Below are 24,317 nucleotides of genomic sequence, written 5' to 3'. Positions count from 1 at the left end.
AAGTGGGTTAAAGGATCCAGCATTGCCACCTGGCTCAGATTTGATCCCTGCCATACGCCATGGGTGTGGCCATTTTAAAAAGGGGAAGAGGGAGCAAAAGCCATTAAACTTGACTTCTGCCTTAAATGTGATAAAGGGCCTCATCCCTGAGGTCTACAGAACAGCCTCAGATCCACAGGGCTACACCTGGTGCCCCTGGATCTGTTCCGGCCAGGTAAGTAAGCCTTCTCAGCATTCCTGCAACACCATGACCCCAGGGCCTTTGCACAAGCTGTTCCCCCTACCTAGCCAGCTCGGCCCTCTGCCTTGCATACGTCTGGTTCCTTCTCATGGTCCAGGTCCTAGTTCAAGTGCCACCTCCTCAGAGACCACCCTAGATTCCTCTACCTCAAACAAGCCCCTCGAAAAACCAGAGTTGCCCCACCCTGTTATTCCACAGCTAGCATTTCCATGCCTTGCAATACCATGTTTGTTTTTGGCACCGCCCATCTCCACATCAGCCCCAGGGAGATGAGATCCTGGTGTCTAGTTCATTGTGTATCACACCCCACCCCCACCCCCACCCCCAGGAGGCCATGGACACAACATGCTGGCTGCAAGGAGGCAAGAAGCAGACCCCTCTTGTCCTGACCAGTCCTGCCCAGCCCAGAGCAGCTGCTGCATGCCTGAGGGCCCTACGTTACACATGGAGCCTGGCCCACTGCCGGTGCAGCTCTGCCAAGAGCTTCAGTCTGGCTCCAGGCTCAGGGAGGGCTGCAGGTGGCGCCTGCACAGTCCCCATAATTAAAAGCAGGTGTCCCAGAGTCAAGCTTCCTGGGTTCAAATCCCAGTTCTGCCAGCTGCCAGCTGTGTGACCTTGGGCAAGTCACTTAACTTCTCTGTGCCTGCAGCTTCTTTCCATATAAAATGGGGCTGATCATATCAGTATCTAATTCATGGGTCGGCCTGGGGACTCCATGAGTGAATGCCTATGACAGGCTTAGAACACAGCCTGGCATAAAGAAAATGTTCAGGAATCATTAGAAATTACAGTGTTAATAATGATAATAATGGTAAACTTTCACAGAGCACTAAGGCAAACAAAAGGTCAGGAAATGTTAGCTTGAGTAATAAATGCAGCATTTGCTCTGTGCCACGTCCTGTTTGAAGTACTTGACAGATGAATTCCTACCAGGCAGGTTTGTTATTATTCATTCAACGTGCTTGTTCCACCTCTTCCAGGAAGCCTCCCCAGATTGCCTCAATCCCCTGGGACATAGACAATTCCTCATGTGAGTCTGTCCTCAACTCCCCTCTCCATCCCAGGCTACGGGGAGAGGCAGGAGAGCCCCCAAAGCCCGCAAGACTGAAGTCAGCACAAGGGCACACATGCCCCACACCATGGCCCCGGCTGGACACCCAGAAATCAGGCCCTGCTTGGCACTCCAGAAAGTGTTCCCTCCCTGAAATTCCTGGTGGAGGCCTGGGCACCATGGGCTCCGGCCCCATGGCCCCGGACAGGGTCAGATGTTCAAGCATACCGTGAACAGATGGTGATGCTGGCTGGGGGTCTGCAGTCTGGGTGGCCAGCGAGTGACAACAACAAAGGCCCCCAGCCACCCCCATCCTTTCTGTCTCCAAAATGAGGTGGGCACAGCTGGTCTCCTGGCCACCCAGCACAGCAAGGACCCTGATGAAGCCAGCCTTCGGCGTGTATGGCCCCTTCCCTGCTCAAACGGGAGAGGCAGCCCCCTCCACCTGAAGTGGCCCCAAACCAGGTGGTAAGAGTTGGTTAGAATGGTGGCTCCAGCACACTACCAGGTGTGTGACCTCACTTGAGTCCCTCCACTCGACCCCCAGCCTCAGTTTCCTCATCTGGAAAATGGATCTAATGAGCCCTCTTACAGTACCATCAGCAGGAGAAGTGCTCAAAAACCAGCAAATCAAAGCCACAAAAAGAGAGAGAACAAGAAAGACGCTGTTTTAATTTCCACAAATGGACCGCTTCCTCCTTAAGTGAAACAATCTTATTTCATTGTTCAAGGCTTCTGTGTGGATTTACTGCTGCAGTTGTGGAAGGGATGACTTGATCTTTTCAGCCTTTAAAACTACCCCGCCCCCCATGCCTTGAACCACCCTAAATCAGCATCTCCCTCAAAGGGCACACACACTGCAGGTGCCCCACACAAGACAAACTGGAGGCTAAGGCAGGAGAACCGGAAGGACGCAGGCTCTGGGGCAGACAGCTGAGTTCAAATCTCACTGGCTGTGCGACCTCAGGCGAGTCACTTAACCTCTCTGTTCTTGCTTTTCTGTTAAAGCAAAGATGACAACAATCCCTCCTTCACAGAGGGTTTGGGATGATTAAATAAATTGTAACAGGTAAAGTGCAACACAATTACCATTATAAACCCTGTTGTTGTTTTTGCTGTCCCTTGCAATTTCAAAAGTTTAGAAACCCTGACTTCAGGATAAAGACAAGTCCACCTGGATCCCTGGGGTCTTGGGGGGCCACCACCCCCCAGGCCCACTGGGAGCCCTGAAAGGCAGTGCCTCTCTCCTCCCTCCTCCCTCCAGCTGGGGGCAGGGATTCCTATCAGATGGAAGGAGACATATGTCAGAGCTGAAGATTAAAAACAAGTACAATTATCGGGCAGGCATCCATCCATAATTATGAATTTGATGTAATTAGGCACCCCACTAACTTCATTACTTATTTATTTACGGGATTGCTTATTTAATTTACGGGCCTCCTTCCCTGAAAAGTCATCTTAGCTAACACCCCTGGGGTGGGTGGGGGGGAGGGGATGTGCGCCCCTGAACCCACCCCCACACCTGGGCCTCCAAATGCCATGCTCCTGCCTAGCCCCAAAATAGCTCCCCAGAAGGCTTCTGTGACTGTCATGCAAGGCCTGACATTCATTCAACAGTGCTTGGTGCCCATGGACAGCGCTTGATCCAGAAGGCAGAAGGTGAGAGAACCTCCTTTTACACACTCATCTCTCCAGCAGAAGAAACCCAGGGGAAGAAGGGTGATTCTAGAGACTCCTGCCTAGCCACCAATTCCTGATGTGACCCTCTGGACCCGCAAGCACATCAGTGCAACCAGTGGGGCTGGTACTCCCCAGCCTGGAGGAGAAAGAGCACTCGACTCTCACCAAATGACTTTTGATAAGTCACCTGACCTCTCAGAGCCTCAGTTTCTTCATCTGTCAAATGGGAGTGTTAAGAACAATGCCCACAGCTGGCTAACCCTGAAGCCCCCAATTGCTGCTACTCAGTGCCACCTCATGTCTCAGCCAATGCAATAAGGCAAGAAAAAGCAAAGTGGCTTAAAGACTTTCTAGCTTCATTCATAACAGCCAAGAACTAGAAACAATCCAAACATTCATCAACTCGCGAATGAATTAAAAAAAAAAAAAACAACTGATACAGTCTTGTTTTGCTGGTTTGTTTGTTTTTATTTTTGCTTTTTAAGGCATATGGAAGTTCCTGGGCTAGAGGTCAAGTCAGAGCTACAGCTGCCAGCCTATGCCATAGCCAGGGCAACAGTGGATCCAAGCCACATCTGCTTCATATGCTGCAGCATGTGTCAACTCCAGATCCTTAACCCACTGAGCGAGGCCAGGGATCCAAATGTGCATCTTCTTGGAGACTATGTTGGGTTCTTAACCCACTGAGCCACAGTGGGAACTCCCTGATGCACTCTTATAATGGAATATTGTATGTTTACAATGCCAAATGAATCTCAAAAGCATCACACAGAGTAAAAGAAGCCAAACACTCCAAATTACATACTTTGTGATAATTTTATAATGAAAACAGAAGATTCTATAACTTCTATGATAACAGATCAATGGGTGCTTCTGTTAGGGGTGAGCATGGAGATTCTTTTGGGGGTGATGGAAACACTACATCCTGATGGTGGTTACATGAATGTTTACATTTGTCAAAACTCTTGGAGCCGAACCCTAAAAATGGATATATCTTATTATAGGTTAATGACATCTCAATAAGGCTATTTTTTTCTAGACTGTAACAGAAAAATATATACACACATTAGTACTACTAACTCCAATCCCCGTGCCCAGGGACTACTTCCCCATTTCCAGGTCAAGTCTACTGGCTCCTTCACCACCCCTTAAATTCCCCTAAAGCCCCTGATTTATGAGCCCTAGACAAGGCAGGTCAGGGTTGAATCCCAGATTTATCCCTTCCTGCCTGGGTCATTTAGGGCAAATCACTTTGCTTCTCGGCCTGTCAGGTTCCCCATCTACAAAAGCAGATTATAAATAGTACAATCCTTGGAGAGTTATTGTAGAGTAAAATGAACCAAGGTTAAAGTACCTGCTGCAAGCCCCGGCATACAGCAGGGGCCTCATTACTGCTGCTGCAAAATGACGAGCAGGCAAGCCCCAGGCCCGGTGTGAAAAGAGCTGGCCAGAATTCTTGTCCCCACTACACACACAAGCTCCCACTGGATAAGACTCCAGGCTCAGGTAGTTCTCCCCATCACTGAAGGCTCCAGGATGCCAGGACTCCTGCATTTAACTGAAGCCTGTTGTCCAGGACAGGACAAGTCTTCTTGGTTCCACCCAACTCGCCCCTCCCAGGAGGGCAGACACAAAAGGATGAGGGCCGTGTGGGAAGGAGCCGGCCCTGAGAGGTCATTTGCAGACAGGATCTGGCCAGCAGAGAGGCCATCCTGAGGGCGTGCTGGCGGTCTGGCCATCACGTATGCACTAACTGGGGCAGGACAGGGTCACCCTAGAGCTCCCCATTGATGTAAGAGAAAAGATAATACATGTGTCTGTCTGAGGGTGGTTCCTGCTGCCCTGTGAGTGATGGGGCTGGCGGCAGCACCCGGGAGCCATGGCGGGAGGGGCGTCCCCCAGGCCCGATTAGAGGGCCAGCCGCAGGCAGACACACTCAACTGTCATCCTCGTCCTCCCAGGCCACCATCAGAGGCACCATTAATTGCTGTCATTTGAGGGTGGCCTGTGGGGAAAAGGAGGGGGGCTGTGGGAAGGGGAAGAAAAGGAAAAGGGAGGAGGATGAGGGGAATGGAGGGGGAAGGAGGAGGATGGTGGGAGGAGGGGTAGGAGAGCAAAGGAGGGCTAAGCATCCTGAGGTGCACGGAGAGAAGCACCCATACATTCTCCTCCACCACCTAACAAGGGGACCAGTGCCCCTCGAAACTAAAGACACAGTCAGTCGACCCATTGCCCGGGTGGGGCAAATAGAGTCCAGAGAGGTGCCCGTCCCAGCCCATATCCTTCCCCCAAGCCCCCACACCCACCTGACCACCTGTTTGCCTGCAGGTTGGTTGGTTGGTTCTGATTTTCCTCCCCAGAGATCCAAAAAGCCTGGCCACACCAGTCCCCCATCTGCCTTCAGCCCCCAACACACCCAGGCTCTCACCCCTCACCTCTATACCACCAGCCGCCACCCTGGGAGAGGTTCAAGGCTGGGGTGAACCCCACTTTCCCACCAGTGCCCCGCACTCACGTGGCTCCCCCTACTAAGGATACCCAGAGGCCCCCTCCCCCACCACAGGGTCAACACCACAGGGTCAACCACAGGAACCGACACCACCTGTGAAAGAGCTGCTGGACCTGGGGTCCCTCTGCCACGTACACACTGGGGATGTCACATCACCCCCCCTGTGTGTCCCAGTTTCCTCATCTGTAGAATGAGGGCACGGACAGTGGGGGGGCTCCATGAGTGCTAAAGTATCTGCTGCTGCTATTACATGATCAGTGGGGACATGGGTCCCCTCAACCCATACACGTCTCCCTTCTACCTCTCATCATGTTTCTTTCTCAGAAATCTCTGCCCCCGCCTCCAGCCCCACCAGACACCCCGGCCCCCCAGGTAAGGAGGGTCTCAGGAGGCCCCCGAACTGCCAACAGGGAGACTCTGGGCATGGGGTTCACATCAGTCTCTGTTTTCTGGGAGCAGAGCCCAGAGGAGCCGCCCGGCCTCCAGGGGAACCCGCTCTCAGCCGCTCCCCCTCAACCCCCCCAACCCCCATCCCCAAACAGGCCTTGTCACTGGGCTGAGAAGCCACTTGGATCCTGCCGGGGCCTCCTGGGAGCACTGGCTCCATAGGCAGGGGGAAGGACCCCCCCTCCCCCTCCCCCCTCTGTCTGCCTCCCGCCCCCCTCAGCCGTGATGGACCGCCCCAGAGGAGGGAGCTAAGTGCTTGCAGACAAAAAGCCCTTTTATCGTCCTCGGGTGGGCCACGGGCCTGACAAGCAGATAACTCAGCCACAGGAGGAAGGCTCTCCATTAGGCCTGCGATGCAGATTGATGGAGCACCAGAGAGGAGCAGAAGGCGAAGAAAACGCCCCAGGCAAGGCCGCCTTCCTGCCCACTTCAAAGGCACCAAGAAGGCCAGGGAGAAAACCTGGCTGGGCAGATCGCCTTGGGGGAGGGGAACCGCCACCAGTGTCACCAGTGCTCCCCACCTCCAGGGTGCAGCCCACCACTGAGAGGCCCAGGGCCTGGCTTGGGAAGCAAGCAGCCTTCAAGGCTCTCCTTCCCTCCTGCTGACCCAGGGGCCCCAAAGGCTCAGGAACAAAGGAGCCAGGCCTATCCCAAGAAAACCCTGCTCAGGCAGACTGCTGCAAACCAAGAGGCCCTGTCCACACAGCCTCAGGGCCCTTGCATGGGCTGTTCCCTCTGCCTGACACACCCTTCCCCCAGAGACCTGCATGCTCCCTCCTCCACCACGTCTTTGCTCAAATGCCACCCTCTCAGGGAGGTCCACCATGACCCTCCCATTTGAAACTGCAACCCCCTCTCTGCTGGTTTTCACCCCAGCACTCCCCACCAAAGCATACACTACGTCTCTGACTTGGGAACTGCTGGTCTCACCCAGGGCAGAAAGGATGCTTGTCCAGCTTATTCTCAGGGCCTGGCACACAGTAGGTGCTTTAGAAAGAATCATTCGATTCTTAGCAACAATCTACTCATCACCAGCTCGGGGTGGGGGCGGGGGTGGGGTTGATTCCATCCCCATTTTATAGACGGGGAACCTGAGGCACAGGGTGGCTCAGGGCCTTGTCCAGGGTCACGCAGATAATAAGCTGCAGAGGGAGATATGCACTCCAACAGCAGGATGCTAGCATCCCTGCTTGGGACCATTTGCCTCTCTTGGTTAAAAAGGAATATGAGGAGTTCCCACTGTGGCACAAGCGGAGGGGCAGCGTCTCTGCAGGGCCAGGACTCAGGTTCGATCCCAGGCCCAGCAAAGTGGGTTCAAAGGATGCAGCCTTTGCAGCAGCTCTGGCGTAGGTCATGACTGAAGCTCGGATCTGATCCCTGGCCTGGAAACTCCATATGCCATGGGGCTCAAAAAAGAAAAGAAAAAAAGAATATTAAGATAAAGGAGTTTCCTGGTGGCCTGGTGGTTAAGGATCTAGCATTGTCCCTGCTGTGGTATGGGTTCAATCCCTGGCCTGAGAACTTCCACATGCCATGGGCACAGCCAAAAAAAACACAAAAGAATAAGATAAAAGATGCCTCCCTCTCCCTACCAGCCAAGCCAGTACCTGAATTCCCACCCCCAAGCCTGTGTCCAGCCCACTGACCCACACCTGGACTACCAGATGTGCCCTTCACACCCCAACCCCTTCCAGTGCCCCTAGGACCACTATCCAGTGCCCCTGGTATAGGAGCTCTCTGGGGAGACCCCTGCCGTCAGATGTACCAGGATGGTGGGGGTAGAGGGTACAGACCTGCCCAATATGGGCCTCAGTCTGCCCAGCTGTGAAATGGGTGTGTTGGGAAGGACCCCACTGGGAGGTCCAGTGGCTTAAGAGTCCGAGCTCTTGGCTTCCGGCTGAGACTTGGGACAGTGGTCCATCTGTGCCTCAGTTTTTCTATTTGTGAAATGAGGATAACAGCCCATTTAGGAGCATGGCTATGAGGATCACAAAAAGGGCTGACATGAAAAGCACTAAGTGAGGCCATGGGCTCGTTGCACACTACTCTGTGACAGCTGCTGTCTCAAACCACAGCAAACTGGTTTGAAAGTGGCGATACCCGGGCTGGGACCCAGGCCGCCTTCTCTCCCATGGGGTACGGTGATCAAGGTGGCGCACAGGTGTCTAGCCTCCTCCAACATCCAACACCCCCACTCGTGGGCCTGTGCACAGGTCTGCCTGGCCCAAGGTCAGCCTGCAACCACCATCAGGACACAGAAGCAGGAGGTTCCCGCTGTGCCGCAGACGAAACGAATCCGACTAGGAACCATGAGGTTACAGGTTTGATCCCTGGCCTCTTGCTGTGGCATAGGCTGGCAGCAACGGCTCCAATTTGACCCCAAGCCTGGGAACCTCCATATGCCACGGGCGCGGCCCTAAAACGACAAAAAGACAAAAAAAAGAACACAGAAGCGATGTGCCCGTGAACCCCAAGGACAGAGGAAACCCACCATCCCACAGCTGCACTGCTGGGGACAAGCCCTTTTCCCAGGTGTCATCTGAATATCGCTACCCTCGGCCAGAGCATAGCCCATCGCAGGGGACCCCACAACTTCCATCCTGGGTAACACTGTTGCCCAGACTCCACCCCCTCAAGGCCACGCCGAGCCCCCCCACCGCATCCACCAGGCCGATTCCGGCACCCCAACAACTTCCAACCCCCCTGCCCACGAGAAGGTCCCAGCAATGTGAACCCAGGAAGAGATGGAAATGAGGATAGACATGAACCTACCAGAAACAGCCACCGGCAACACGTGTCCTCCACGACTCTGGGGCACCTGCAGGGGAAGATACGGGTCTGGTTACTAAGGACTGCAACCTCCACACGTGAGTGGAGATGGCAAAGCCCGCTGGCCTGGGCCTGAGGCACCATCTACATCAGGCCAAGTATTTCTGCATGACAACCGCACGAGGCAGTACTGCCACCCCATTGGACAGAGAGGGAAACTGACGTTCAGAGAAGCAAAGTCTTATGCCCCAGGTCCCACAGCTAGGAAATGACAGAGCTGGGATTCCAGTCTGAATTGTGCGGTTATAAAGGCAGCCCCCCACCCCCACCCCCACCCCCACCCCCGCCGCAAGGCCCCCAGGGGGCCTGGAGCCATATCACAGTGCCACCGTGAAACTCCTATAATTAACTTCCCAGGGGACTTAGGAAAAGTCAGGAAGTGACACCTGAAGGAGGGGTGGGCCTACTACTCTCATTCAAGAATTTCTGAGTCACCATTCAAAGTCAAAACCAGTACAATAAAAATTAGTGCCCAGGAGTTCCCGTAGTGGTTAACAAATCTGACTGGGAACCGTGAGATTGCGGGTTCGATCCCTGGCCTTGCTCAGTGGGTTAAGGATCTGGCGTTGCTGTAAGCTGTGGTGTAGGTTGCAGACACAGCTAGGATCCTGCGTTGCTGTGGCTGTGGCGTAGGCTGGCGGCTATAGCTCCAATTAGATCCATAGCCTCAGAACCTCCATATGCCATGGGAGCGGCCCTAGAAAAGGCAAAAAGACAAAAAAAAAAGAAAAAGAAAAAAAATTGCCCAGAGTAGAAGAGTTCCCTGCTGGCTCAGTGGGTTAAGAATTCAGCATTGTCGGGAGTTCCCGTTGTGGCGCAGTGGTTAACGAATCCGACTAGGAACCATGAGGTGGCGGGTTCAATCCCTGCCCTTGCTCAGTGGGTTAACAATCCGGCGTTGCCGTGAGCTGTGGTGTAGGTTGCAGACTCGGCTCGGATCCTGCGTTGCTGTGGCTCTGGTGTAGGCCGGCGGCTACAGCTCCGATTAGACCCCTAGCCTGGGAACCTCCATATGCTGCAGGAGCGGCCCAAGAAATAGCAAAAAAAAAGACCCAAAAAAAAAAAAAAAGAATTCAGCATTGTTACTGCTGTGGCATGGGTTCAATCACTGGCCCGGGAACTTCTACATGCTGTGAGTACAACCAAAAAATAAATAAAATAAAATAAAAAAAGAGGACACTCAAAGATAAATCAGAACCAGTCGACCCAATAGAAAAATTGGCAAGGGAGTTTCCGTTGTGCCTCAATGGGTAAGAACCCGACACAGTATCCATGAGGATGTGGGTTCAATCCCTGGTCTCATTCAGTGGGTTAAGGATCTGGCGTTGCTGTGAGCTGCAGCATAGGTCAAAGATGTGCTCTTATGGGATCTGGCATTGCTGTGGCTGTGGTGTAGGCCAGCAGCTGCAGCTCGGATTCAACCCCTACTCTGCTAGCTTCCATTAAAAGGGGGAGTGGGCAAAAAGACCTGATAACACTTTGCAAAAGTAGATACAGAAATGGCCAATACACACATGAAAAAATGCTCAATTACAGTCGTCAGGAAAGTGGAATTGAAAACAAGAGACCTCTACACACCCACCTGGATGGCTTAAATAAAAGATAGACAATGCCAAGAATTGGCAAAAATGCAGAGGAACTGGAACTCTCAGACATTGCTTGTGTGATGCAAAATAGTGCAACTACTTGGAAAACAGTTTGGCAGTTTCTTACAAAGTTAAACATAATTCAGGTGACCGCATGACCCAGCAATTCTGCTGCTGGGTATTTACTTGAGAAAAAGGAAATCATACGTTCACACAAAGACTCATACATGAATGTCTATAACAGCTTTTTTCATAATCATGAAAACTGAAAACAATCTACCCATCCACAGGCGAAGGGATAAACAGTGGTACGTCCATACCACGGGACACTACACCCACCCACCCCAAAAATGGGACAAATTAGGAGTTCCCATTGTGGTTCAGTGTGTTAAGAACCTGACTAGTACCCATGAGGATGCAGGTTGGATCCCTGGCCCCACTCAGTAGGTTAAAGCTCCTTCTGCAGTCCCCAGACATGGTTCACCTGATGCCATGGGGTCAAGATCAACACAGACCAGCCCCAGCAACACAAGGCCCACAGGGAGATACAGGGCATCTCCCGGCAATGCCAGCAACATTCAGGTCCAAAGAGCGGTTCCCAACCTAAAGAACTTGGGAGCTTCCCAGGAGATGTGACAGCGGGCTGGACCCTGTGGAGGAGGACGATGCAGTTGGCCAGAATAGATGCAAGAGGATGGGGGATGAGAGCAGAGGACAAATGACCACCACGCGGAGCTCAGAAGGAAGCAGAGCCGAGTGTGTGTGTGAACATGGGGGAGGCAGGGCTGATCGCTCCCAGGGGCAGTAAGACCCCCAGGAGGGTTTCACATGCAGAGAAGAGACAGGGCCTGCTGGAATCTGGAGCGTGCATTCGGGCTGTGGAGAGGAGGATGGGCGCAGTGCCGGGGAGCCAGTCCAGGTCAGTGGAGGTGGTACACAGGACAAATGGACGTTTTGCAAATAGACTCCACAGGGTAGTGGGGGAGATGGGAAAAGAGCCATGCTGAACTCCCAGTTTGGACAGCTGGGTAGGGGAGGGAAGGGGAACCACTTCCCGTGGCCTTTCTGGGTTCCAGCCGGTGGCCTGTTACCTCCTGTAATCCTCCCACCCATCCCGGGAGCAAGGGAGGTGTGTGGGCCTGTTTCCAGCCCAGGAAGCTGAGGCTGAGTCGCCCAGCTAGGAAGAGAAGGAGCCAGGATTCGAATCCAGGTCTAAGCTCTTGAGGCCATGGGAGCCCAGGCACTGGGGCCAGGAGGGCCCTCCTGGGTGTAAACAGGGAGAGGAGGAGGTGGCCGCTCCAGTCCCAGGCTGACCACCCCCAGCTGCCAGGGATGTGGGGCAACAGCCCCCTGGGCAGAGCTGCTCCCAGGGGGACCTCCCTGGGCCCAGCAAGTTCCCCCCATCCTTGTGCCTCCTAGGAAGGGAGCAGCACTGACCCCGTGCAAGGAGGTCAAACCAGAGAGCAGACCCTTCCCCCTCACTCCCGGTCTCACTCGTACCCGTGCTCACACACTCCTCACACTTACACTCACTCAAGGCTGAAATCACGTACCCACTGGTTTTGTTCATACTCACTGGTTTAGACTCATGCACACCCTCAGTCACACACACACATACTCAATAGCCTCATTCACTCACTGTTCACACTCATCCACACATACGTTGCTCCCACACCCTCACTCCTACACAGGAAGACTGGGTGGCGGGCCTGGGAACCCAGTCCAGGAACCCCGTTTCCACTCCCCTGTGCTTGCACGTCCAGCCTTGGTCCTGTCCCGGCTCTGCCCACCAAGAGCTGAACCCCAGCCCCATCCTCCTCTCCCCTCCTCTCCCGCATCCTCCCCGCTCCTCGGAGGGGCTGCCCAGACTTGTTTCCCAACAAAGCAGGAAACAGAATGGTTTCCAAGGGCTTCCCTCCCCCATCCCCAGCCCTTGGTAACCCTCCCTCAAGCACTTCAAGGGCTCCCCAGGGCCCTCAGGCTGAGACCTGCCGCCACATGTCACCAAGCCCGCACCAGCCCCCAAACAAGCCCCATGGGGCCCACCTCCAGGCTTGGCCCTTCAAGTCTCACCCTCACCCTCTTCTGCCCTCCTCATACCAGTATAAGCAATGTCTTTTTCCTCCTCCAGGAAGCCTGCCCAGATTACCCCAGACACAGATGCTCTCCCCAAGTGTCCATCCACCCCACTCAGAGACAGGAAGCCACCAGTTCAAGGCTACACAGCTGCAGGAGTGCAGAGCCAGTTGGGATTCAAACCCAGAGAGAGCCGTCCAACTAGGACACGCCATCACCCTTCAGCCAGTGAAGGGTGAAGAGTGAGCCCCTGCACAGGGGATGGGGCCATGGGACCCAGTCACACCACCCACATCCAAACACCACCCAGGTACATCAAGTAAAGAGCAAGAGGAGGGGTTAAGGATTTGGCCTTGTCACTGCAGCAGCTCGGGCTGCTGTTGTGGCGTGGGTTCAGTCCCCCGCCAGGAACGTCTACCTGCCATGGGTAGAAGCCAAAAAAAAAAAAAAAGAAAAGAGCAAGTGAGTTCAGAGGGCAGTGACTACAGTAACAACCACAAACCAGGGCATGATGGGGGGTGAGGGGGAGGGTGGGAAGACAGGGAGGGTCTCCCAGGAAGTGACACTGGAGTCCAGGGCTAAAGAGCTAAAGAGGCAGGCACAGCAAATGCTGGTGCCTGGAGGTGGGAACCAGCTAACCTGGATGCAGTGAGGGATGGGGCAGGAGGGGCGGCGGTGCAGGGGCAGCCTGGCCTGGGTTTTATTTCCAGGATGAGGCCACAGGAGGGGAGTGGCATGTTCTGATCTAACACACAACCAAGTAGAACAGTGGGAGGCAGGGCCAGCTAGGACACCTCCAGGTCAATCCCTGAGGGCTCCATGGAGGCAGTGTTCTCTTCCCCGGACCCCAGCAGCCTCGGTCTCTTCCTGCACTGGAGTCTCTCCTAAGGTCAGAACCTAAGAGCTCCAGCCTCAATGCCAGGCGAGTGCTTGGAGGTTGAACCTCAGCATCTCCAGGCATTTCCCACCAGACCCTGTCACAGCCCCCCCAAGGGCAAGGCCGCCACCCTGCTGGCCCCTTGAGATCCTGGCAATGCCAGGCCTTTGCCTCCACCTGCTCCCTGGGCAGGTTGCTAAAAGTGATTGCACAAGCCAGGGCTCAGAACAAATCCTCCCTCCCAGCCTGGTCTCCTCCTGGCCTCCAGCCACTCAGCCGCACCCTCGGCAGGGCCCCAGGAGGCACACTTTCCAGGTGTGGGAAGGAGAAGGGGTGTTGATGGAGGACCTGCAGGGCCAGCAGACGATGGGCCAGGCGGCAATGGAGGCAGCTGGGCTTCCATTCCTGACTCAGCCTCTTCTGCCCCTGGCACCCAAGTCATTTCATTTCCCTGTGACTACTTCCCCATCTGTAAACTGAGGAGTGGCAGCAGAGTCAATACAGCACATCCCCTAAGAAAAGTGTGTGGCACAGCATAGATCTCAACGAGCTCATTAATCGCAGTAAGCGCTTTCCACATCTCCCCATCGCAGGATCCTCACAGCAATGCTCCAAGGGAAATGGGGAAATGGAGAAGCTGAAGCAAGAAATAGTCAGCCGTCCTGAGTCTCTCAGCTGGAAGCAACAACAACAACAACAAAAGAGCCAGGACATGAACTCTTTCTTGACCCTCCCAGGGAGCCCAGTAAATTCCTCCCCAATGTGCTCATGTCACAGCCAAGCAGAAGGAGGCCCATATCAGACAGGTTTGTGTCCACGACTTGCCCTGCTATAGATGACAGTTAAATTGTCTTCCCCCCACCCAAGAACTCCTACACATTCCTCAAAGCCCAACTCCACAATGCCCTCTCCCCTTCCCTCAATGAATAAACCTTTCCAGTTACCCCAGTCATATTCTGGCCTTCAGTGCCACCTCACCCAAAAGCTCTGCCTGGCCAACCCCAGTAGACCCTAAGCCTCCCCAGGAAAGGGTCTGCCTCATTCCTCCCTGAGGCCACAAGGTATGACCCAAACGCAATTGCACAGCGGGACCAGCAGGGTGAGGCTCAGTAAAAAAGGTTGCATATGGAGGAGGGCCAAGTACAGTAGGGCCAACACTTGAGGCGCAGCTGATGGCAGGGCTGAGAGGGCCTGGCACACAGTAGGCCCAGCCAACTCACCACAGATCCAACATGGTGCCCAGTGCACAGTGGGGCCAGGATCTCAGCAGTTAGCTGGGGACACCTGGACCTGCCTGCCATCCTTCGCCCAATCCCTGACCCCACCTCGAAAAGCCCCCCATACAACTCTCACACCCACCTGTGTCCCACCCACAAGCCCAAAGACCCCCTTCCTCCAGGCAGCCCTCATCCTCTCACACTCAGCAGCATCCAATCTGGCTGCAGTCACAAAACCAACAACAATGGCAATAATAATAGTGGTCATAACTAACATTTAGCTACTCCATGAGGGCCCCAAGCCAAGCCTTTGCTTATTCATTTAACTCCCAACAAACTTTTTTAATTATCCCCATTGTACAGATGAGGAAACTGAGGCTCAGGGAGGTTGAGCCACTTGCCCCAGGGTCATATGGCCCAGGAGAGGAGAAGTCAGAGTGGGTGCCCTGGTAGCCTTAACCCCACACATGGGACTCCGAGCGAGGGATGAGACTGTGGGTGGAATCCTCTCCTGTGTTCTCAGCCAGGCAGTAGTGACCCCATCTGATCTTCCCTGCAGCCTCCTGAGCTGCTGCAGCCCATCCCCAAGATGGACAGACTGAGGCTCCAAGAAGGGGCTGCACTTCCAGGCTGCCACACACCTCAGTGGTCCCCTAATGGGCAGGATTCTCCGCCATTCTGTCCCCGGTCAGTGCAGAGGCCAGAAGCCGAGACCTATAAGAAGCAGGAGCCACAGCTAGCTCACAATAGCCCTGTCCAGTCATCACCTACCCTCGGGGCAGGGTCCCCGCCAGGCTCTGCTGCGCTGGCCCTCAGAGAGGAGGTGCTCCCCCTGCGGCCCCCACCATCCCATCTCAACCATGGGCACGGGTCACCTTACACAAAATCACCCAGGACCCATGGCGGGCCTCTGCAATGCCTGCCAATTTGAGGAACGGGAAGTGATGCCCACATGAGCGTCCACGTGGCAATGTGAACCAGGCTATGCCAACATGAGCGAGCCGCACATGAAACACGCTCTACAGAAGCTCTAAACATGCTCTAAACCAGATGCCGTGGGCCCTCTAAAGACTCAGGCACCAGCCCCCAAGGGGCAGGCATAACTTCCGGAAGCCATTCCTGAAGGCTGGATTCAAGGGTTTCAGGTATGGTGCGACCCAGGCGCTCAGAGCCCTGAGGCAATGGGAAGTGGCCAGGGAGGAGTGGGGTACCTAGCACCCTTCCTGGAGCTTCCTGGGCACACCAGATGAACTAGAAAGTCTCCCCCGTCCCCTGGGGCTGGGTGTCGCCCATGTCTGCCCGTCACTGTGGTAGTGAGCAACCCAGACAGCCAGAGAGAGAGGGAGGCAGTTCTTTCCGTTAGAAGCCACCAGGATATTTGATTTTCCTTCTCAAGTGATAGCTGAGGCTGGCTCTCCTTGAAGCTGCAGAGAGCAATCACCAAGAGTTCACCCAGGTCTCTGATTCCCTACCAGACTACGGCAGCCAGTGTCTGCTAGAGGGCAGGGCTGTCCGATCAAGGCCACAGGCCACCATGGATGTGAGTGAGTGGACAGGACCTGGGGTAGGACAAAGTAGGGGGCTGTGGCCCAAAAGAAGGGGACACGTGGCCCCACTCCAGGGGCTCCAGGCCCATCCAAGGGGGAGCACAGAGTCAGGGGAGAATGAGGAGATCCCCAGTCCCCAAGACCATCTGTCCGGGCTCCCAAGAGAGAAGAGACCTGCCACTGGCTGCAGGCATAACAATCGCAACGGTCACCACCGCAGTAATAATAACCCCCTCCCGCACACGTGCTGACAGTGTGCCAGGCCCTGCCCATCTACCCTGACCCCATTTCACAGATTGGGAAAATGAGGCCCAAAGAGGTTCAGCAAGCCGCCTGAGATGGCACCGCCGGCGAGGGACAGGGAGATGGGAACCCTGGCGTCTGCCCTTGGCCGTCCCATCCCCCACCCCCTCCACCCGAAAAGCTTCTCAGAAACCTCCCTCCCACCTCCTCGCTACAGGGTGTGGGGCCATCTGTGGAGACAGCAGCCGACAGGAGCAATTAGACGCCAGGAAGGAGCCGGGTATCGACCGTTTCTGGAAGGAAAGAGGGGGGCGGGCGGGGACTCAGGCCACCCCGTGTCGGCAGCCTGGCTCCCAGCCAAGCACCGGCCAAGGCGGGCCAAGCAGCACAGACAAGGCTGGGACGGCCAGGGCTTCACTCTGAGGCCTGCGGAGGCCCAAGACAGAGAAGCCGTCTGTCTGTCCCACCGGTCTGTCCACCATGGGCACCCCCAGCCGCAGACATCTGAGGCCCCTCGGAGGCTTTCAGGGCCTGGGCACCGTGCTAGGCCCTTTAGCTTACCAACAGGCTTAATTCTTACAACCACTGCACGCACGAGTTACTATGATTCTCCCCATTTTACAGATGGGGGCAACGAGGCAGCGAGGCAAGAAAGTGTACCCAGGGTTCCCACAGCTGAGATTTGCATCCTGACATCCACTTTCACCGCACACCACCTCCGCCTGGGAGTCCCCTGGGGCGTGGGAAGACAAGAGAGGGGGCTTTCTTGGAATGGGGCCCTGGCAACTGCATGGGGTGGAAACTTCCAGAAGCCTCTGGAAGCCCCTCAAAGGCCCCATCACAGGCTCTCTGTAAATATGATTCAGTTTCCACCCTGTCAGAGCACAGGGCAAGTGCCCTAAAACGTTAGCTGCCGGGATCCCCCGGGGTAAGAGGCCACCTGGCCCCGCACCCTGATGGTGGGACGGCCAGAAATACCTTCCCTGCCTCCTGACCCCCTGCCCAGGATAGGGTCTGGGCCATTGGTGGCTGCGGGGCGGGGCGGGGGGTGGCTGCCTGGGAGCGCAGGGGTGTCAGGGCACCATCGATCGATCACCAGAAGCAATTAATTGTCTGGGTCAAGAGACGGTGAAAGAGATTTGTCACCCGGGGCCCAGGGGATATTCCAGTGAGCCTGGCAACCCAAGTGGGAGGGGAGGTTCCCGCTGACCTGGTCCCCGATGGGAGATCAGGACCTCTGCACACTTCCGCAGCTCCCCATTCCTCCCCCAGCCCCCAGGCCTCCCTCTGCACGCTCCCCCCCTCGCAAAAGCTCAACCCTCCAGGGATCCCCTGCCCCCCGCAACTCCAGCCCCCTGAGACCTGTGTGCCAGGGGAACCAGCCCAGCCTGCACAGACAGGGACAGTGAAGCCCAGCAGATGCCGATAGCCCAGCACCCAATCCCAGCTGCACCAGGTTCTAGCTGGGCAACCCCATGCTTGTTGCTTAACTTCTCTGAAGCTGTTTCCTCTGCTTTTATAAAATAGAGATGATAAGCGGTGTTGGGGGGCAAAATCAGACCGGCTCAGGCACAGATGCTAGCTCTACCATTGTATAAAGCCCTGGGGCTGTCACCGTGCTTCTCTGAGCCTCAGTTTCCCATCTATCAAGTGGGGGTGATGCCAGGGGCTACTTTTGGAGAAATACATAGCCTGGCACACAGCAAGCGCTTAGTTCCAGCTAGCCATCAGGATTCACCAGCCCAGACCCCGGGCACCAAGGACGCCCAGGCTCAGGCCCCGAGCCAGGTCACGTAGATCCCCCACCCCAGCCTCTGCAGCGGGAAGATGCAGGCTACAGTGGCCACCATTCCCTGACCAGGCTCGGCGGCTGCCCACATGGAGAACAGAATGCCCAGGACACACATGGACAGAGCTGGATGGGGTACAGGGCACAGGCCGCCACCCCCTGGTGTCTCCCCAGTGTATCTCCCAGCTTTCGGCCTCTCATGTCTGCACCAAATCCCTCTGCACAGCCTGGACACGTGGGGTCCCCGGGATCCACCATGTGATGCCAGTAAAGACCCATAAACACCTCCCTCGCTGCCCCCACCACATAGATGAGAAAACTGAGGCCCATCAAGGGGCAGCCTCCAAGCCGGTTCTTTCTGACGTCCCACAGGAGCTCAGCAGGTGCTCTGAAGCCCAGGCTGCCAGGCCACGGGCAGCACTGAGTCAGAGTGAGAAACTCAGCAGAAACTGAAAACAGCCCCCGGAGGCCCCACGTACTCCCCAGAGTGAGCCGCGCTGATTCACAGCCGGCCCCTGTGTTGGAAAGTTCCTGCTTCTGTGGGGGAGGTGGGGGTGGGGGACGAGGGGCACAGAACAGCCACTGTGTGAGAGTCAAACTGGCCCCAGAGCCTCTGGATCACACCCAGACTCGCCCACCACCCAGCACCCCTCCAAGGCCCACTGGCGCCCACAGGGATGTCCACAGCTGGAGGGCAGGCAGGAGAGCCCCCCGACTCTGGCACAGGCTTCTACCGCTCTATGGCTGGGCTCAGCCTGCAGGGAAGCCACAGAGCACAGCTGTGGAGAGACCTCAGGATTTGGCCCAAGACCCGGCTTCAAGTCCTGGTTCCACCACTTTCTAGCTGTGTGACCTCGGTATGTTGCTTAACATCTCTGAGCCAGTTCCTCACCTACGAAATGGAAACTCTCGTCTCACGGGGCTTAGAGACTCAGTGATAGTATACACACAGACTGCCTAGCATGTCGTAAGAGCTCAATAGAAATCTTTTTCAGTTCCCAACTTATTTTTTCATTGAGGTGAAATTCACAGAACATAAAACTAAGCATTATAAAATAAACGGAAATTCAGTGGCATTGATTACTGTCACAATGCCGTGCGACCACCAACTCTATCTAGTTCCAAAACATTTCCGTAACCCCAAAGGAAAAGAAACCCCCTACCCAATGAGCAGTCTCTCCCCATGCCTGGGGCCCCAGCCCCTGACCACCACTAATCTGCTTTCTGTCTCTACGGATTTGCCTCTTTTGAATGTTTTGTTTCAGTGGAACCACACAACATGTGGCCTTTTGTGACTGGCTTCTTTCACTCATCCAGCCTCATGTTTTTGAGGTTCGTCCACACTGTAACATGGATCAGCACTTCTTTCCTTTTTATGGCTGAAGAGTATTCCCTTGTGGGGATAAACCGATTCTATATTTTTTAAATCAAAAAAAGAAATGTGTTCTCAGTAATACAGAAAGGCAACCTGACAGCCTATGTAAATACACATGCACATGAAGTGGTTTAAAACTTGTAAAACTATTAAATAAATAACCATAATGACTGTGGCCATGAGCAGGGGGCGGAGGTCTGGCCAGTGGAAGGAGCCAACTGGTAGGACAGAGGGGACCCCGGGAGCCCTAGAGCTGAGAGCCCTCCCTCTGAGCCCTCCCTGCTCAAACATCTGACTTCCCCTGTCCAGGCTGTGCTGTGCTGTGTGACCCTGGGCCAACTCCTTGCCCTCTCTGGACCTCTCGCCTCCCCATGTGAAAGCAAAGGCACTGGAGGGGACGCTGGTGACAGGGGGAGGTGAATTTCCACTTTAACACCTCCAATTGTCCCTCAGCCCTAGGGAAAGATGAGTGAGATGGTGGCAGCCAGACTGTGGGAAGCCAACAGGCATGGGATATGTTACCAAGGGAGGCTGATGGGCTGTCCTGTGCTGGTGACAACAAAGAAACAGCTCTAGGATGCCTAGAGACTGGGAGAGGGGGGAGGAGGGCTTGCTCTGGGCCACAGAAATGTAGACTCAGCAGGAAAAGGGAACCTGGCCATGCCTGCCCTTCTCTGCCCAGGACAAACCCAAGATGTGAGTCCCTAAAGCCTGAGGCCAGGTCCTCGCACTAAAGACCTTGAACCTGATCCATCTTCATTGTGTGGCTGCTCTGTGCATCCTGACCTCAACCCACTATACCTGTGGCACCTCTTGCAGGTGGGGACAAATGAAACATCTTCAGACAGTTGCCAAATGAAGCCTGGGGACAAGGTCACCTCAATGACCCCATCCCCACCCTGGCCCTCTCAGGGCCCTCTTCCCGGACGGAAACAGCAGTCAGGAACAGTCAGCCTCCTCCCTAGCCCAGCTGGTTCCAGGAAGAGTGGAACCTACTTGAGGGACAAGGACCCTGTGTCCAGCACCTGTCCTCCCCCTGCCCCAGGGCAGGCCAGGCCCCGTCTCGCTGCCAATGAACCCATCAGCCATCAATATGAACTGACCAAGCCTCTGTCATGTCCTGACATGGTGCCAGGCACTGTGGGCCCAGCAGTGGGCAAATCGGAAGGAGCTTCTGCTGCCTCGGAAGTGACTGTCTGATGTGGGAAGGCCGACAGTGCACGTGGGGAAGCAATCAACTGAGAAACTTCACAGATAAACAAATACAGACAGGAGTTCCTGTCGTGGCTCAGCAGTTACCAAACCTGACTAGCATCCACGAGGATGTGGGTTCGATCCCTGGCCTTGCTCAGTGGGTTGAGGATCTGGCGTTGCCGTGAGCTGTGGTGTAAGTCGCAGATGTGGCTTAGATCCCGAATTGCTGTGGCTGTAGGCCAGTGGCCACAGCTCCAATTAGATCTCTAGCCTGGGAACCTCCATATGCCACGGGTGTGGCCCTAAAAGATAAAAAAAAAAAAAAAATACAGACAGAAGTGGGGGAGGGGGGCTGGGAGCGTGGTGGGGGTGGTGCCTGACTGGGTGGCCAGGAAGACCTCCTGAGGGTGACATCTGAGCTGAGACCTGTGGCCAGGGGGAACAGCGATTGCAGGGGCTGAGTACAAAGGCCCAGGGGTGGGGAGGGATGTGGCTGGAGCAAAAGCCAGGAGGTGGGTCAGTTGGGGCCTCTGGGTTTATCCTCAGAGGAAGAGGAAGGGAAGGGAGAGTGTGAGACCAGGAGCTAAAGGTTCCTCCTTCGGACAGGATCCCGCTGCCTGCAGCATGTGGGATAAGAGTGGTTGGATTCGGGGGGGGGGGGCCCAGGAGGAGGCGGGAGCCGGACAGCGGGCGGGGTGGGGGGAGGGGCACCACAGTGCCTGGTCAGCCCTTGTGAACGTGCAAGGGGTCTTCACCAGAAAGATCCTGCCCCCAATAACAGCTTATTTGTTTTGGACTGTTAGGGCCACGGGGGTCTCCAAGGCAGGGTCCCCACCCTGGAACATCCTAGAAATGGGCAGTGATATTTCGGGCTGTCCTGTGATTGGCCCTCGGTCAGCGGGACAGTCCCACACCACTAAAGTCACTTTCCCCACACAATTTTCAAATTACCTGGCCATTAAACAAAACCTCCCAGAACCGATCCGAACACAAGCTTTTAAAAAACAAACAAACAAAAAAAAAAACACTTTCATGCATCTCCAGAACCGAAACGCTTCTGATCTCACTTGCCTCAAATCGACACTGACTCATTCTGAGTGGGAGCCAAGAGTAGCTTCCTCCCGTTTCCCTTTACACTACAATGGGGCAGCACACTGATTGTTGTTGTTGTTGATGTTGTTAATTCTGTGCAAAGTAAGACTGTTCAGGAGGAATTTCAGTGCCAAGGAGTAAAGGGGATTTTCCAAGGATACGCCATAAACATTGCCAGGGGTTGTCCGGAGGCTGTGCCACTCTGGGTAAGTGAGCTGACCTTTCTGAGCCTTAGCTGTGTGTGCCTATAACCCAGGGAAAGTGATGATGTGATCGTTGCTCATTCACGAGACGAAATTGAGAGGATCAAACGAATTAACGCGCTGAGGGCCTGCCTCTCTTAGATATGGAAAAGCACACAGCCCTTGGTCCGTCACATGCAGCTGAAGAGAGTGGAGGCAGGTGGGGCAAAAGCCCCCACCACAGCACCCCGCCAACCCCGGCAGCTGGCCAGGGGGTGGAGGAGAAAATCCAGCACTCCCTGCCTGGGCCAGGTGGCTCGTCGCCAGCCAGGCTTTCATCTCCAGCAGATAAGCCGTCTGCTCAAGTTCACGTTCAGGATCAAATGAACCCACTTAATCGCCTTAGGGATCTCCACTGAGCCGGCTCCTTGGGGACTTGGGGAGAAGGGCAGCTGAGTCCCCTCCAGCCAAGACCCCCACCCGCATGGCTAGGCCTAGAGAGGATGCTGCTGGCACCCTGCCCACCCTCACTGCCCCCCTACGCTGCCGGCTACAGCGACTCCCAAGGGCAGATGTATGCATACACCATACACACACACATCTGCACTGCCCGCTGCAGTACCCCCCAAGGGCAGAGGTGTGCACACTGACCTTCAGAGTGTGCACACGCACACAGGCATGCACGTGTGCACACACACGCACATCTTCATCCACTCACCATCACAAAGCACCTAATGTGCACCCCGTGCCCCATCCCCACAGCAGCCCAGAAGGTAAGTGCTACCACGAACGCCACTCTCCACAAGGCCAGGAAAGGAAAGAGCCAGCCCACAAAGGTGACAGAGCTCCTGGCGGGAGGACCAGCCACCCACAGGACAATGCTTTTCCCATTCCACGGAGGGAGAGATGGAGGCAGGAACAGGCCTTTAGTCACCACCACACCCCGAGGCCATGCCAGGGGCAGGTGGGCAGGCTGGTAGAGCACAGGACTATGCCTGGGGGAGGGGCGGGCCGAAAGGGACAGGCCTGTGTGTCCTCAGCTGTACCCTAGCACCTGGGACAGCTCCTGGCACACAGTAGGTACTCTGTGAACACATCTGAAGGAACAAAACCTACACACTGGACACAGACCCCAAGGAAATGTCCATTACAAGGCTTCTCTGCCCTCCTATTGGCCCATGGGTATCACAGGCATCCTGGGGGTATCTGTACCCCCCAGGGGGCCCTGGGCAACATCTGCAGTCATTTCTGGTTGTCACAATGGGTGGCACCTAGGGGGTAGAGGCCAGGGATGCTGGGGTTTTTTTTCTTTTTTTTTGCAGTTTTTTGCTTTTTTAGGGCCACACCCTGGGCATATGGAAGTTCTCAGACTAGGGGTAGAATCGGAGCTGTAGTCTCTGGCCTATGCCACAGACACAGCAATGCCAGATCCGAGCCGCATCTGCAATCTACACCACAGCTTATGGCAACGCCGGATCCTTAACCCACTGAGCAAGGCCAGGGATCAAACCCAAGTTTTCATGGACCCTAGTCAGGTTCATTACCGCTGAGCCACAACAGGAACTCCCCAGGGATGCTGTTAAACACCCAGGACAGCTCCCCAAACAGAAGACACCCTGCTGTACTTCATTCACTCCAGCACTAACTGAGCACCTACGGTGTGCAGGGCTGCACAGAAACCCTGCAAGCAGGTGAAATCATAGGGCTCTGAAGGACGAGGTTTTGTGCCAGGTGTCACACAGCTACCTCTGAGCAGAGATGGGTCCTGGGTCCCACTGACTCAAAGCACCACCCCAGGGCCACCAAACACCTGCTCCATTCCTGAGGATTCTGAACTACTAGGTCTAGAGTGGTGCCTGCAGGATCCAGATGATTCCCCGATCCCTCTCCCCACAGTCCCTTTCAGGAAGCAAAGGTCAGAGCTGGTCCTTGTCATCAAATCCCATGCACATCAAGATGGTGACAGCCTCTCTCCGGGGTGGGGGATGAGGGTGGGGGGGACGTGGTTGTATTTTTTTTTTTTTCTTTTTAGGGTCGCGTGGAATATGGACGTTCCCAGACTAGGGGTCAAATAAGAACTGCAACTGCCGGACCTACACCACAGCCACAGCAACGCGGGATCCTTAACCCACTAACAGAGGCCAGGGATCGAACCAGTGTCCTCACGAACACAAGTCAGGTTCTTAACCCGTCGCGCCACAACAGGAACTCCCATGGTTGTATTTCTTTAAGTGCAAGCTTTTCTGTTTCTTAATTTTCTAATTTATAGAGGACACGATTGTTCTGCATCTGAAAACTAAGAACGTCTTTTTCATAAGGCAGCTATCAAACCACATGCCCCACCCCAGGCCTTGGTAATGCGTGATCCCCACGCAGAGGGCC

The 24,317-nt window shown here is 55.1% G+C and overlaps 1 protein-coding gene across 26 annotated transcripts in view; it reads right to left on the bottom strand.

Annotated features, from left to right (window-relative positions):
• Window positions 1-24,317, bottom strand: part of NCOR2 (nuclear receptor corepressor 2) — a 228,297-nt gene that overhangs the window by 186,377 nt on the left and 17,603 nt on the right. For all 26 annotated transcript variants that reach the window (XM_047762226.1, XM_047762212.1, XM_047762205.1 and 23 more), the window contains exon 2: window positions 8,701-8,746. The gene's annotated coding sequence lies outside the window, so the exon portion shown is untranslated. The remainder of the gene's footprint in view (window positions 1-8,700; window positions 8,747-24,317) is intronic.

This window comes from Phacochoerus africanus, chromosome 15 (genome assembly GCF_016906955.1).
Source record: "Phacochoerus africanus isolate WHEZ1 chromosome 15, ROS_Pafr_v1, whole genome shotgun sequence".
Lineage (NCBI taxonomy): Eukaryota > Metazoa > Chordata > Mammalia > Artiodactyla > Suidae > Phacochoerus > Phacochoerus africanus.
Note: the sequence above shows the minus strand (reverse complement) of the source record. Positions and strands in the feature narration are given on the sequence as shown.